The following is a 5,604-nucleotide window of genomic DNA, read 5'->3' on the forward strand; positions in this document are numbered from 1 at the left end:
CATAGTGGCTGCTTTCCCCCCTGAACAGGAGGGGTGTAGGTGTCCTTCCTGCTTCCCACTGATGCTTCCGGACCATGCTCTCTACCTCTACCATAAAACCCACCATCTTGGAGTCTTGAATCAGCAATCTACCTTCTCTCACTCTACTCACCTCTGGGTCACACCTCTTTAATCTTTGGAGATATTATACACTGGGTTACTGTCTCTCTCTCCAATGCCACAGTGTATGTTTCTTTTACTACCCACCTTGATAAATCTTCTACACCCTGGCCTGAGTCACTTGACCTCTCCTCTGCCTCATGTCTTCTTCCTTACTTCACTCGTTCACTCTCATGATCTTACTCCAGACCAGCAATGGCCAATAGAAATATAACATGAGCTACGTACACAATTATAAATTTTCTAGCAGCCACATTAAAAAACTAAAAAGAAGCTGGCAAAATTAATTTTAAGACTATATTTTATTTAATCCAATATACCCAAAATATTATCATTTCAATGCATAATCAATATAAAAATTACTAATGAGACATTTTACATTATTTTAATACAAAGTCTTCAAAATCCAGTGTCTTTCAAATTTTACAAGAACAGTACACCTCAGTAGGGACCCACCACATTTCAGTGCTCAAAAGCCATATGCAAAGCGTGGCTGCCTTCCTGGAAGTGCAGCTCTAACTGTATCATTAACACCTGCAACCTCCCTACAGGCTGCACTGTGAGCATCTCATTCTCTAGTCACCACCTCTGAAGGGTTCATTCTCTGCTTCTACACAGAGAGAGGAGCCTGAAATCTACAGGGAAAGCAAGACTCCAACGAGGGAAAACAGTCAAAAGAGGAAATGGAGAGAGTCCTTACATCACCTATAGCTATGAGTCAATCCCGGAAAATGGAGACTCACTCTACATCTACCTACCCCATCTGTTCTCATTTGTAAGAACAACAAAAACAACCTAAAACGTAAAACCGTCCCAGCTACGGAGCAAAACTGAACTGGTGAAAGCTCTACTCTTCCCAGGTGTAGCCCTAGGGGGCACTGTCTCTCCAAGAGAGAGCCCTGGACCATCTGCACCTGTATCCAGTGGCATCTTGTGAAAAGTGCAGATTCCTTTTGAGGAAGAACAGAATTGGAATAACAGGAGCAGGGTGCTGGGATTCCAGGTTTTGACAAGTGCTCCATCTGATTCTTGTGTGCACTGGAGTTGCAGACCCCTACACTGGAGGCCTCAGGTGATCAGACACAAGTTGTGGAGAGCACTGGCCTGGGGGAAAGATGCAGGGGAGAACTTTTGGGGAATTAGCCAGATCAATGTGCAGCCATCACTGTTAACAGGTCGGGCTCTGAATGGCCAGGATCTTAGTCCGTGGGCAGAAGGCCACACCGGTCTCCAGGGATTTCCTGAACTGAATACCAGGGTGGAGCTGCCAGGCCAGGAGGCAGAAGACACTGCCTGGAGTTCAGACTCTTAGGAGCACTTTGGGAGTGAATGAGGGAGGGCTCCAGTCACATAAATGCTGAGGCTGTGGGCACTACAGATTCCACATTGTGTCCCAGGAAGTGCCACTAACCCAGAATATACTGTGAGTGGCTCTCCATCACAAGCCTTCTCCATGCTTCTGACACCTGGGACAGTGGGTGATGGCAGCTGAATAGTGTCTAGGGTTCTAATATGGAAGTCTCCCTACTACATTCCTATGCAGGACACTCAGCTTTCTCTTGGCTCTGTTTCCTCTTTCACTTCCTCTGACTGATGTTCTGCTGGCTTTTGTGTTGCAGAAGCTTACCAATTAACATGATAAACTCAAGAAGGAGACCAGAGCAATGATCAAATGTACATATCACAGGGACATTAGGGATGACTACTATTGACTGTGGACACATGCATACATTGAACATTTTTTGAGCACTTACCTTGTGCCAGGCATTGAACACAATTTCTCACTATTACCACTGCAATAAGACCTGTCCTGGACACAGAGTAGCTGTATTCCTGAGAGATGTTCTCACTTCTCAGCATGGAATTTCAGATTCCCTTCCTTTATTTTCCCCAGGGAGATTTGTCTAAGTGAGTCTTTACAACTAATCACATATTTTCTCAAATGAATGTCATTGAAGTGGGGTTGATCCAGGCGGGAGTGTGGAAATGTTTGTCGTCCTCCCTGGGGGCGGGAGAAACAGGGTTGCTAGGAGGAATCCTTTGCCACCCAGATAGTCCCAAACGCCATGCCAAAACGAAGGAAGCATTAGGGTCTAGTGCCTCATTTTTCCCACTTTGCTTTCCAATATCCAGTGGTGTTAGCTCTGCATGGAGTCCATCTTTTCCATGAAAAGATCTTCTCTTTTAAGGAGAGTTTTAGCGTCACTTGCTACAGTATCAAGGAAGTAATTTTGCAAATAGAAATTCTTTCTAAAGCAAAGGCCAGTGGCAATGGGTCTCCCAGTGACTGAGACAATTTTCTCAATAGTTTTCAACAGTTTTTCACCTAAGAATTCATCATTCTTCTCAACTGACAGCAAATGTAGAGACTTAATGTTTGCCTTGAGTTCTTCCACTGACACTTGCAAAGCCTTGGCTAGATGTCCTAGGGATACATCATCCAGCCCAAAGTAAGACCTGTAGAGAGTTAAGATCTCTTTCAGCTTCTGCACATCCTTATCACTGATGAAGCCCATGAAAGGGATGGTGGCAGATGCTCCAGCCTTCAGGGCCTCCAGCCAAATCTTCTGCTTCAAGGAATCCTTTTTCCGACCAATGGCAGCCTCAGTAATACTGGGCAGGGAGAGCATGAAGATATGGTGCTTGTGACCTGGAAGGTCCTTCAGGAGGGTAGTCTCCAGGTTTGAGAAATCATAGCCACATAAATGTTGGAGACTAGGAAGACTTTAGGGTTAATCACTTTGGCCTCCAATATTTTTTCCTCATAGTGGTTTCGAATCTCCTGCAGGGTTCTCTCCTTATCAATGAAATTCTTGGGAATTTACTTTTCTAAATTTTCTAAATCATTATCTATCTTGGAATGAACAAAGTAGAAATTTTTCCTCATATTTTGGATTTTTTTGGCCAGTTGTGCATCATTTTCTTTGAAGCGCGTAGCAGAAACGATAATAAAGAAGTCATACTCACCAAATTTCATTTTCTCCAGATACTTCTGTAGCGGGAAATTAGTAGACCCAATGCCAGGTAGGTCCCATATTGTCACACTGAGAAACTTTGGGTGGTTGTATGGTATTCTGTCCATAGTCGTCTCCATCACCCCAATGGGGGCTGAATCTCCTTCTGTATGCCCAACCCCCCGAAGGGCATTGTTGAAACTGGATTTTCCTGTGCCAGTCTCTCCTGTCACAGAAATGTTCAGTGGAACTTTCTCAATGTCTGTCAATGCATCATTGATTGCAGAAACTGTCTCCTGAATGTCTCCTCTCTACAGGTGTTATTGACTAAAAGTGATGTTTTCTTGAGAGAGGATTTTGCTTTCCATCTGGAACTTCTTAAATAATATGTCAAAGCTGGAGGCCAAATCATGAACCTTTGTATGAGAGGGCTTGGAGAATGACTCACCCATGGCTGTGAGCAATTGTGAGCGCTAGAGGGAGGAGAGAAGAGGGAATGTCAAAGAGGTTCATACACCAAGGGGAAGCCTTGGGGTTGGCTGTTATGGGAAAACAGAACCTCAACCCCCGCCCCACATGATAGCATGGAGCACCTTTGCTTTCTGCTTTGGGTGTTGTCTGATCTTCAGGCCTGGAGGTACAGTTTGTATTGCCCAGGCAGTATCCTCCCCCTTGTAATGCTCTCTTCTTTCAGAAACTCTTAGTTCTTCAAGACCAAATTCAAGGCCCCATCATTCTACCAAAGCTTTTCTACCCACTGGTATTTATGATCTCATTTAAAGTATCTTTAATATATTCATTTTTATGGAAAAAATATTCACCACGGCAGCAAATTCAATGGTACAGTTTAGTTTATGATAACAAAAGAAACACTCCCCTCATACCTCTCCCTAACCATTTGTGAGATCTTCAGGAATATCCCCTCAAGGGCCTGATGACCTCTGTCATCTCTGTGTGAGAGACCTCACTTTTAATGTGGGTCTTGTCTTTCCTAGAAGACATATATCTCTGTCAAATGGTAGCAACAGAGTGTGGTTGCAAATCTTCTACCAAAAGTTTTTTCTGTCTAGAAACTATGTGGACTCATGTAAAAGGGTGTTCAGTGGGTCTCTTCCAGTGTTTCTGGAGCTGAGGACTGCAGGTGACAGGTACTCCATATTGTAAAGGAACCTGCTAGGCTCATCTATGCCAAACAGAGCCAAACAAACTGTCCTGAGACCCCTGCCACCCCCAACCTCCTGCCTGTATATAGGAGGGCAAGTGATTATGTGGGAGAGGAAGAGGGTTGCTTTGATAGTTTCTTCATACTTAATATGATTATGCTCTAACACTCAAAAGTAACCAAAAACATGTATGATCCAGCCAAGATATCACCAAGGAGGTGATCCGAGTGTGCACCTTGATGTGACTCCAGCCTGCTTATGAACCGGGTTCACTAACTTTTTAATACTGCCACCTAAGAAAAGAGAAAACCCTGCCTGTAATGTCCCAAATGAGATAAGACAATTGCGATAGGACAGCACCGTGGTTGAGGCTCGTCTTCAGTCCTGCTCTGCCACCTCCCCCTGGATTCCAGCAGAATGAGCTGGAGCTGGGTACTGGACAGCTGCACACCGAAGACACGTGTCTTGCAGCAGTGCAAGGGCCAGGACAGACATCATCTGGACATCACTTGGCAGTGCCTTTCATAAGGAGTGAGGACAGACTGAAACCAGTTCGGCTAGTCTTGCTTTCTAACTCTTCTAAAATTTCCATCTCTTTGGGCTGACAGGAGAAAGTAGTGAGTCCAGAGGGGAAACATCCCTAATTTTGAAATAATTTAGGAAAGGTGGTGATGGCATGTGATCATGGTGAGAGGACAGCCTGGGGGACGCACACTCCTGGGAACTTTTGGATGTTGGAAGCAGTATCTGGGCTTGTTAGGGATGTGCACCCTGGGGGAGACACACAACTCTGTACGGGGGCTGCAGCCTCTATAGACTGTGGCCACTAGGGGGGGCCCATGTCCCCTTCATGCCTAGGTGTTTACTCATTGGACAGACAGTGGAGCCTGAGAAAGGAAACCTTAATGGCGAGAGCAGAGTTTAACCGGGATGTAGTAGTCCCAGCAAGTGGAGAGGTCTCCTGGGATGAGAAAAGAACGTGAAGCCAACATGAGGAGCAACATGGCAAGGGGTGGTCACCCACCCACACCTTCATCTAGAGGCATTACTCCGTTGCACACAGACTCAAACAGCAGCCGCTTTTGGTGCCCACCCCATCTGCTGGGATTGCTTTTATAAGGGTATGCCCGTCTCACACTGCAAGGGGCTTCAATGGTCTGCTCTCCTTACAACCTTCCCTGAAGGATGACTAATTATATGCTGAGCAGTGAGCAACCAACAGAAAACCCATTGCCATTGAGTTGATTCCTACTCATTATGACCCTATAGGCCAGAGTAGAACTGCCCCATAGGGTTTCCAAGGAGGAGCTGGTGGATACAAACTGCTG

The 5,604-nt window shown here is 45.4% G+C and overlaps 1 pseudogene; it reads right to left on the bottom strand.

Moving 5' to 3' along the window:
- Positions 1-2,187: 2,187 nt before the first annotated feature.
- LOC101346008 (T-cell-specific guanine nucleotide triphosphate-binding protein 1-like) lies at positions 2,188-3,565 on the bottom strand (annotated as a pseudogene).
- Between the last annotated feature and the right edge of the window lie 2,039 nt (positions 3,566-5,604).

This window comes from Trichechus manatus, unplaced genomic scaffold (genome assembly GCF_000243295.1).
Source record: "Trichechus manatus latirostris isolate Lorelei unplaced genomic scaffold, TriManLat1.0 scaffold00181, whole genome shotgun sequence".
Lineage (NCBI taxonomy): Eukaryota > Metazoa > Chordata > Mammalia > Sirenia > Trichechidae > Trichechus > Trichechus manatus.